This window comes from Castanea sativa, chromosome 4, assembly GCF_040712315.1.
Source record: "Castanea sativa cultivar Marrone di Chiusa Pesio chromosome 4, ASM4071231v1".
Taxonomy (NCBI): Eukaryota; Viridiplantae; Streptophyta; class Magnoliopsida; order Fagales; family Fagaceae; genus Castanea; species Castanea sativa.
In genome coordinates this window covers 25,995,752-26,006,638 of record NC_134016.1, presented here as the reverse complement: position 1 = coordinate 26,006,638, position 10,887 = coordinate 25,995,752, and the positions used below count along the sequence as shown (strand labels likewise).

At 30.9% G+C, this 10,887-nt stretch overlaps 1 long non-coding RNA gene across 1 annotated transcript; it reads right to left on the bottom strand.

Annotated features, from left to right (window-relative positions):
- Positions 1–4,362: 4,362 nt before the first annotated feature.
- LOC142630406 (uncharacterized) lies at positions 4,363–7,449 on the bottom strand. Its single transcript, XR_012843305.1, has 4 exons — positions 7,438–7,449; positions 6,959–7,014; positions 5,653–6,051; positions 4,363–4,519 (listed from the first exon to the last, which is right to left on the bottom strand). It is a non-coding gene; the product is annotated as an uncharacterized LOC142630406 (long non-coding RNA).
- Between the last annotated feature and the right edge of the window lie 3,438 nt (positions 7,450–10,887).

Sequence of the window (10,887 nt, the reverse complement as noted above, 5' to 3'; positions counted from 1 at the left end):
AATACAGAAGAGGAAGAGAAAGTATACCCTATTGTTCATAGGGTATCATATCCTATTATCTAAAAATCATTAGTGTGAATATCACCACAAATTTAATATTTAACTTCTAATATTCTTTAGATCTAACAAAGGATATTGTTTAATATTTAACTACTTATAAACCTTAGTTGATTTTATGTGTATGTTATCTCGGTTTATGATATGCTGTCTTTTGGTTATTTGTCTCATTTTCCCTGTATGGTTTATTAACTATTGTTTGTGTTGGAGAACTAAATTGAAACTAATAAATTCCTATAAATTCTTTTTTCTCCCTTTCAAGAGAATATATATCTTTATAGACTTTAGTTGATTTGATGTTTATGTTTTCTCTTTTTATTTATTTATATGTGTGTGTATATATATTGTCTTTAGTTATTTGCCCCTTTCTCTTGGTTTTGTTGGAAAACTAGATTGAAAATGAAAATTTTCCAAAAAAATAATGGAAAATGGAAAGAAGTTTACGTTTCTATGACAATGCAGTTTTTGGGTTTCCTTCAATCAATTATGATTTGATTCAATATATGTAGTTTTTGTTGGTTGTGAGGTACAAACATGCGTATCAATATAGATTTGAAGAATGACTGGATATCTTGGATTACTGTAGATTTGAATAAATTATGTTATCCTTAGTTTCATTCGTTTTTTTTAAAAAAAAAATTTAAAAGTTTTTCCATTAAATTGTTATTATTTCTTTGCTTAACTTTGGTTTTTTTGCGTTGTTTTATCAATTATTACTTTTCTGTTATAGTCTATTTTTCCTAAAGCAAAATTTTTACATAGGAAAATTTGTTGCAATAACTTAAAATAAAGATATCGTTACAATAAATTGATAACAACTATTTTTTAGTTTATTACAACAAAAACTTCAAAGTGATATTTTGTTGCAATAACTTAAAATAAAGATATCGTTACAATAAATTGATAACAACTATTTTTTAGTTTATTACAATAAAAACTTCAAAGTGATATTTTATTGCAATAAAGACATCATTGTAATCATTTGATATCAATTATTTTACAATCTATTGTAATGACAAACATGAAATGAATATATCATTACAATAACTTGATATAAATTATTTTACAATCTATTGTAATGACAAATATGAAACAATTATTTATTACAATCAATATATCGTTGCAATAAATTGTTTATTGCAACAATATATATATTATTGCATCAAAATTGTCATTAAAATGTCTAGTGATTATTGCAATGAAATTTTTTGTTGCACAAACTTATTACGTCAAAATTTATTGCAACAACTCTCATCAAGTATTGCAATGACTTTGATATTATTGCAATGACTTTTTATTGTTGTAATAAGCATTTTTTCTTATAGTATTAAGAGCAATTTCAAAGGTTTATTTGATGGAGCAAAGAAAAACAAATTACCTTGCTTAGAGATAGATATGGGCTTTACCCTAATAGATGTGACCTTTAGAAATCCAATTCCCATCCACACTATAGTTTGAAAGGTTTCAATAATACTTGATGCCAGCAACGCCCTCTGTATTTGCCTTCACCACCTCCTTGAACTTAAAGTTCTTCTTCTACAAGGACACAATAACAACAAAAAAGAAGAAAATGAGTTAAATCAACAAAGAAAGAAGCCAACAACAATAATAATAAAGGGGTTTGATTATGAAAAGACCTCATTAGTGTTGTACTTGTGGATTGCTTCCATAAAAAATTCACCAAGTTGTTTCTTATCATCATCATTAAGGACCCCCCTGATTCCCATCAACTCAATTCTATCGCATGCAAAAGAGTGGAAGAAGTTGCAATATCAAAGCCCTACGAATCAGAAAGACAAAGACAAATGAGACAAGATTCATGAGCATCATCATGCACAAACTCAAACTCACTATATTTGATTGCTTACCCTACTCTCATCAACCTGTTGACAATACAAAGCCAATTCTGTAAGGGTCATCTTAGGGGCCTCACCTAGAAAACGCTGAAGATCATCATCGTCATTGTCATTGTCACTAAGAAGTTCATCATCCAAAGGTAAGCCAACTTTCTCGTGATAGTGGACGTCTTGTACTTCTTGTTTTTCTTAATCTATCTTCTTCTCTGGTGGGTGCTTTTCTTCCAGCCTCAGGACAAGGGCATCCCTTTCCCTATTACTAGTTATCAGCAGTAGCAGTCGCCATAGCCATTTTGCAATTGCAATCCTTTGACCCTTAATCCTTAACCCTTAACTAAGAAATAAATCCATCTTTAAAATAAAATAAAATAAAATAAAGACAAAAGAAAAAAGATTCATTCTATGATACATACCTAGTCGGTCCTCCTAGGTAGGAGCTTTTTATTATTATTTTTTTTATGATGATGAATAGATGATTTCACATGTTGTTTATTTTATCCCTATTCCTATTTCTATTTATTTTATCTTACATTTTTACCCTTTGCAGTTCGGTTCAAACCTAACCCATTTGTTGTGTATGGTTTTAATTGCAAGCGAAAAGCCCAAGTCAACTTCAGTTGAAAGCCCACTAGCCAACCTATAATGTTTTTTTTTTTTTTTACAAGATAGAAATTTTACTTTAGCCTAATCTAAGTGTATATATGTGTGATACTCCCTCTTAGAGACTTGAATCCCGACCCTTACCCCTCACACCCCACAAGCACTTATATTTGTAGAGTGACTTATAATGTTTTTAACCCCAAATACAAATAGTAATTATAAATTTCACTTAATAATGACTGAGTATATTCTTCTAAAAAAATAATAATAAATAATGATTTAGTATAAAATAATTAAGTCATTATTTCTTGTGTGAATTTTGGTTAAATTCATTTTTTGGTGGTATGTCTCATCATACTACTACACTACTATCTATTTCAATAATTGGAAACCATTTAAAATTTATTGGACACACATAAATATCAAATTATGATAAAATATAAAATTTTAGTATTTAAAAAAAATAAAAAGAAAAATTTGGCCTAACATGGCTACTTTCTTTTTTTGATAATCTAATGAGGCTAGTTTCTATCAATGTTATGAACACCATTTTGGTTTGTTTATTGGAATGAAATATTTCAGTACCAGCCTATTTCGACTTACCATTTTGGAATTACCTATATACGAGTAGTATATAATTATTATATATATGTGTGTGTGTGCGCGCGCACGCGCGTGCATAGTGGAAATAAAATAAGAAGAGTGATTATCAAAAAATAAGAAGAAGAAGAAGAAGAGGAGGAGAAATAATAAAATATTATTATTATAAATCTAAAATATTCAAAATATTAAACTAATCCATAGATTAAAACTTTCATTAAAAAAAAAAGTGGTATTTTTGTACATAAGCAACTATGCAATGTCTTTCTACCTTATACAGCTTCCTATTTGCTTTTTGTAAAAATATACTACTCCACAATTCACGTTTACAGAGGGCTTTTATTAGTTTTACTTTTCCAACATTCAATAGTTTTTACTTTCCTTCAGTTCTATCTATCTTCTTCTTCTTTGTACTCTTTTTTCTCTCTCAAAATGTTTTCTGCAACGCCCTCTATTTGGCATTTGATTTAGGCATCTGGGGCATGTAAGGTACTCGTTTTTAACTCTCCTTTTTTCCCCCTCTTCTTCTCTTCAGTCAGAAGTCATTTTAAGTTTAAGGCATTTTGGCCAGTATTCAGTGAAATAACCCAAAACGACCCAAACTCTCTAGAATGATTCGAAATTTTTTCTAAGTGGAACGTGGGGTGTTACCATTCCAGTTTGCATACCGGTACAAGATTTTCTGGCTGGAAGGGAATGGTATTCATAACAATGGTTTCTATTAAAATACTTGAACTCCGCACATGCTTGAACCACTTACATTATTCAAAACTTTTGCATTTACCCAATACTATAACAACCATATAAAACAAACTCCTAAATTTAACAATATTTTGAACAAAAAATTTATAACATGTACATGCGATCAAATTACATAATGATTACATATTTATATGCATATATCAATAGTGGAAATTAGTCTTGTTACTATATGGACAAGTTGTAGCCTTATATTACAACTTTCTATAAAAAACAAAATTAACATTGTTCCATATTTTGAAAATCTAACAATTAGCTTGCATATTATTTATACTAGCTTATAACCCGTGCAAATGCACGGGATTTTTATAATTGTGCTGGTTGTTTGTTTATAGCATCATCAAAAGTACACTTCTTTTCTTATATAACATCATCAAAAGTAAATAATACTTCATCATAATAATTTATATTAACATAATTTGAATAACGGGAAAAAATTAAACTTATAGCAGAAGAAAAACAAAAACCTTTCTTCATAACGGCATAAAAATTTAGATTCATAACTCAAAATAACATTTATAATCCTAAAATAAACCAAAAGTCAAATAGTTTAACCATTTGTTTATGGACTTCATGCTTTCTCTGTTAAAAGTCTTTATGGTTCTAATAATGTAAGCAACCAAGCCATTGAGGATCTTTTTGCATACCTGGGCATATCAGAAGATTTAGAACAAAATGTTAATGTTAAATAGATTCCAAATGAAGATCACATACAAATGCAAAATTAGTTCTACCATCTAAAATCTAGATCACGTGAATGAGCATTAAATAGCTCTTATTATTTCTTTTCCTTTCAACATGTCTAATAAAAATTTCTAAATCGAAATTTTACTTAAAAACAAAATCCAATAAAAAAAAAGGGAAAGTATCTATTAGAATATAATCATATTTTTCTTATCTTTTAATAAGGTGTTGCCGAATTTCCATGGAAGATCTGAGAGTAAAAAAAAGAAAAATTTGGTAAAAACCCAAGTGGAAGATACTAAAATTGATAAGGGTAATGTATACGTATGTTCAGCTGTTTACCAATTGTAAGGCGTCTACCTACTACCATAAAAAAAATTAATAATAATAAAAATAAATAAATTGTTTTCCTTATTTAAGTAGACAAATAAAATGTAGATTACATTATTAAAAAAAAGGACACTTTAATTGACACTAAAACATAAAATAAAAATGTTAATGCTTTAAAAAAGGAATTTTTATGACAAATATGAAATGAAACTTTCATGAAACTTTTTTCTTAAATTATGGCTCTTAAAACAGCATGCGATAGTACAATTGCCTAAGCAAAAGACCTCAAATGTCTTCTTTCTCATCATTCATAAATGTAAACAGTGCGACAATTTGCAAATCACATCTTCCATCAATCACCTACTGCATAAGTTACTTGATTTTCTCTTTCAATGTTTTAGAGTATTTAAGCTCCAACACTGGAGAAGATAAATCATATAAGAATAGGAAATCAATTTACCTATTTGAGGCCTATAGTGAACACCTATGCAATGATAAGTATGTTAAATTATTTTTTATTTATTTTAAATATGGACTGTTTCAAAATTTAGAATGGATTACAAAATAACTATACAATCCATTTAGGACATGTTCATTTAATAGAATTTCATAATTAGATATTAATGTTGGGTAAATATTGAAAAATTCTAAGTTTAATGTAGGTTGTTCATCTAACTATATGACATACTATATACCAACACCAAATTGCAAAGTGTGCTTGAAATTGTCAAATTACTGATGGAGTAAGTTATTGATGCGCACCTACCTCAATCTTGGAATTAGTATTAGCAAGCCTTCATTTAATGCACGAAACAAATATCATTTTGAAAAGACTCAACTTCAGCCACAGCACATCTATGAGGGTGCTTCGGGTCTCTTAACTGATTACCAGCACCTCATGACAGCACAAACAACTTGAGCATCCTCTGTTTCTCTATTGTATCCCATTGCTGCATATTTTTTCTTTTTCCATGGCCCCTGCCCTGTTGAATACAGACCTGTGTTTTACTATCTGGGGGTCCACTGTTCCATTTTGTAACTCAACTTGTAGAATTTCTGCTATCTCAATAAAGCTTTATATCTTTGATCTCAAAAAAAAAAAAAAAAAAAAAACCCTTGCTTTTGAAAAGAAAACCTTCTCCACATTAATATCTGCCTTTGCATTCTGCAGAACATATTCTTTTGGTATGAGTAGAACATTATGAATAAAATTTCAATGTAAAATTGTAGATTAGATCTTGATAACATAAATCAAATTACATAATTGTATCATCTCAAAACGCATCAAAATTTAGCCAAAATGCATTATATTTATATGTTTATTGCATAAGGTAGTTGCTTTAACTTATAGGATAAACATGGTTCAAATTCCCCTCTCCATTGTTGTAAAGAAGTTTCCCAATTATATTTTTTGAGAACCTGTATAAAGTTTAGACTTTTACATTCAAAATTAAAAGCTTTAATTCTAACTTATCATCAAACATAATCATAGGCACTAAACAGGACTGGTAATTGCAGATTAAAATACAAAAACATATAAATAGCTTTGACAATACAATTACCAAAAAAATCTGATAGTATTGAAAACAAATTCAAAGAAAGAGAACAGTTTTAAATCCACTTTTTTTTGGAAAACTTAAAGCCCAAACTTATACCAAATGAAATACATAAATTTGCTAAAAATAAAATCCTATCTACCAATGAAGTAATATGAGATCTTGTAGCATACATCAACAATTAGAAGATTTAACAGGTTGTAGCCAATAGTGGAATTTAGAGTTTCTTTTACAAATTGAGGTGATCACTATTCAAAGAAAGAGAATAGTTTTTCACCCTCTCATTTTGGTAATAATTAAAACCCAATACCAAATGAAAACCATAAATTCACAAAAAAGAAAATCCTATCCACCAATGAAAACAGAAAGAAAACGGGTACTGACTTTGTAATAAGCATCATCAACAACAATGATGATGAAGGCACAAAAAAAGAGAATATAAAACATGCTTAGATTAACAACTTTATGTGTTATATCATACATTTACCGACAGTAAATTATGACAAAGTACTGTACCTCCTCTATCAAAATTATCCGTTGACTGCATATGAGTAACTTGCATGCAAAATTTCCTTAGCAACCGAAAAGAACAGAGGATTTTAGTCAATTTGAGATGTCTAATCTCCTTAATGAGAGAAAAGACATAGTGTTGGTTTAATTTTTCTAATGATCTTTATTTCTATACCTTTCTGTATAAAATACAGCCATGATATGTATTACATCCAATTGAAAATAATTCAAATAGCAAACTAATTAGAATTAAAATAGCCAAAACAATTGGCTAATGAGATAATAACATCCTAATGAGTAATGACAACCAACGTAATCACCTAATCTATTCTACAAAATAGAATGAGTTTATTTCAAATCCAACTACTGCTAATTAAAGGTTCAATTCCCCAATTCACTCTATAATAGTAAAGGAGAAGAAGATTAAGAAATAAAATCCAAAGCAGTACAACTGAAAGGGAAAAAAATAAAGAAATCAGTTTTACCGGTAGTGGTTTCGCTGGCTGACCAGTGGTGGCAGGCTAGTGAAGGCAGGCCTCTATTCTTTCTCATCAAGCGTCACTGGGTTTCTTCCCACATAGGAAAAAGAGCATAACAATAAAAGGGAAAATTTGAAGAGAAGAAACAGTATATAAGAAGGCAGATAAACAGGTTACATACTGAACCAGCGTGGGTATTTAAAAGTTAACATTCGTAAAACTTACCTTTCAAAATTTTTGGTACTCGTTCTAATGCAATGCCTCAATCACTATGATCTGTGAACTGCAGCCTATGTATCACAACTGCATGGGAAAAAATTATATTTTATTTTAATTTTTTAATAAAAAGCACTCAAATAACTTGACAAAAACGAACAAAGAGAACATCAGAAACAAAAACATAGAAAGAAGGAATGAAATAAATACCAATTGTAAAAAAAACAACATAAATAAAAAGTCATGCATGTTGATTTTAAACAAATACCCAAAACGAATGCAACCCAAATAGGCAAAAACAAAATATGAAACTGAAATTCATGAAAGCAAAGGAACAAAACCCAGAAGCTGAAAATTCCGAATAACACAATTTGATACAAACTCAGAAACTAAAAATTCCTAATAACAATTCATTTAGAATTTGATCTTCTAGGTAGTTTCCCTGATTTCAAATCCCTAAATTGACAGCAAACCTAAAGAAGACAATAGGGTAAGAGATTAAACCAAATCTAACCCGTCTATCAACATAAATTAAACAAAACTACTCCTCACTGAAAAACCTAAATCATAACCTATCAAACCAAAATACCCGAATCATAAATAATGCCCAAATGATTCTCCCAAAAAAAACCCCAATTTGTAAAATTAAAAACAAAACTTATGGGCAGAGGCCCTAATGGTGATGACAGAACTGGTTATTCAGACTTACCGTCTCTCTATTGTCCTCTCTCCTTCTGTATCGGCTGATTCCAAACGGTTATTAAAAGAATTTTCGTACGATGTAACGATCGTTCTCTTGTGACTAATCTAACTTGATGGCAGAAATCTAAGTGGGCAAGTTTTCACTCTGTTGCAGAAAGGAAATAGAACATGAGTCAAACTGCAAAGCAAATCGGCAAGGAAGGGTTTTTCTTTTGGCCGGCTTGTGTTTAACGAATGAAAACAGCGGATGCTTTTTTTGTCTAACGTTTGATTTGAGCCTTTTATTTTTTTTATTTATAGTGGGATGCTTTCAAACGGTGTTGTAGAAGTAAAAGTTAAAATTTTAAGGTTATTGAAACGATGCAACGTGGCAGGGTTTAAAAAGCCAACCATTGTAACGTACGACTATTTTTTTTAAAATTGTATATGTGTCTGAATTTTAAATAGGCAGTTATCTTATTTGTCAATACGTCCTTAAATGCAGGAATCAACTTTCTCTCAGCTTTGTCTATTATATATATATATAGATTCTTAATATATATGTCAAATTTTGTGTCAATTAGATGATATTTATTATGTAATCTATAAACTTATATTTTATGCATAGTTTTAAATTACAAAAACTTACAATTTAAAAAATTGATTGATAACATAACTATTTATCTTTGATCTCTTAAAAAAATTTCAAGCATGGAGGATTTAAAAAGATAATGTAATTCAATAATTAATTTGACAAACTTCACATTCAATAAAAAGATATTTAATGAAGTTATATTCTTAAATTACAACTAAGTTTGTAACCAAAATTTATTCTTATTATAATATTTTCTTTCTTATAATGACTATTATTAAAAATAACGATCAACAAAAAATAAATATAAAGAAACCCATTTAATTTGAGATACAATTATATGTAGGGTATATGAAGAGTGCCAAATATAGCTTTTGTTTCTAAATCTTAATGATTATAAGAGCATCCACAGCAGTGGAGCTAAATAGCTATATTGCTATTTTAGCTCTACTCAAACCACAAAAACCCTCCTGCAGCAGTGGAGGCAAAGCTAAAAAATTTTAGCTTTGTGCTACAGTGCTCATGTATCAATACATGAGCACTGTAGCTGAGAGTTATAAATTTTTTTTTTTTTTTTTTATTCGGGCATGGATTAAAATATAATAGATCAAGTCTCTCTTTTCACGCTACCCTCTCTTTTCTCTTCAGTCACTCCGGAAGTCTCTCCATTTCACTCTCTCCTTCTCTTTCTCTTCACAGTCACTCTCTGAAGCTCACCACCGCCGACGCCGTCTTCAACGTCAGCTGAGACCCACGCCGACGCCGTCTCAACTCTCTCAAGCTCACCGCCAATCAACCTCAGCCCACGCCGTCCAAGCTCTCAACTCTCTCAAGCTCGCTGCCGCTGGCCCTTGCCGTCTTCAACGTCACCGTTCCACCTGGTAAGACCCACCGCCGATCAACCCTCTCGGCCTCAGACCCACGCCGATCAACTCAAACCCACCTCTTTGTTTCACTTCCGTCGATCAGACCAATCCGCCGATCAAACCCACGCCTCTGTCCAGTCCACCATCTCAATGCTCACCCAACGCCGATTCATCGCCGATCCACCGATCAGACCTCCGCCTTAATCCACTTCTCTTCCGCCGATCAGACCCACGCCGACACTGTCCTCCTCACCGAAGCCCAGCTCTATGATTGATGATTTTTATTTTATTTATAATTGGTGATTTTGTTTGGTCTGGGTTGAGGAAAAAGATTGGAGATTTCGGTTGGTTTTTTTTTTTGCTGCTGTGGACTGGTGGTGGTGGTGGTGGTGGTGGTGGTTGTGACTGTGGTTGGTTGTATGAATGTTTTTTGAGTTGTGGGATATATTATTTTATTGTAGGAGATATATTATTTTATTGTAATGTTTATATTATTTTATTATGTTGAAAGCTAAAATAAATCCACTACTGCAGCATATGTGTAGATATGTATAGGTAAAATAGATAAAGTAACTTTTGGTGAAGCTAAAAAGCTAATTTTTTAGCTCCACTGCTGTGGATGCTCTAAGGAGGGTTTACCCTTGAAATAAGAAACGATAGAAAGCCGTTCTAAACCACGTTACCTACCTTGGGCTATTATAATACGATTCGAAAATCTCAAACTCCATTTCTTTTCCTTTTACACATCTCATAATTGAATTTTAGGCACTGTGCAAGTGGCAACTTCAGCCATCTATACTGCTAAGCTTAAATGCTTAATTCTTGACAAACTATGGGAATACCGAATACATAAATAAGTAAAGCATCTCATATAGGCCTTGTAAACTGGATAGATTGATTTCATAAATAAATAAAAAAAATCATAAAAAATGGATAGATTGATCATACAACCACTTGTACTTTGAGTATCTTTAATATCTCATCATCTATCTCAAATTGCATGGGCTTCTTGTCTCTTCCAACCTTGACATACCCACCAAACGCTCCTTCCGGTCTTCAGTAAAGTTTGTGGTGTGGGCCGTGTGGTGGCAACCCAAACTT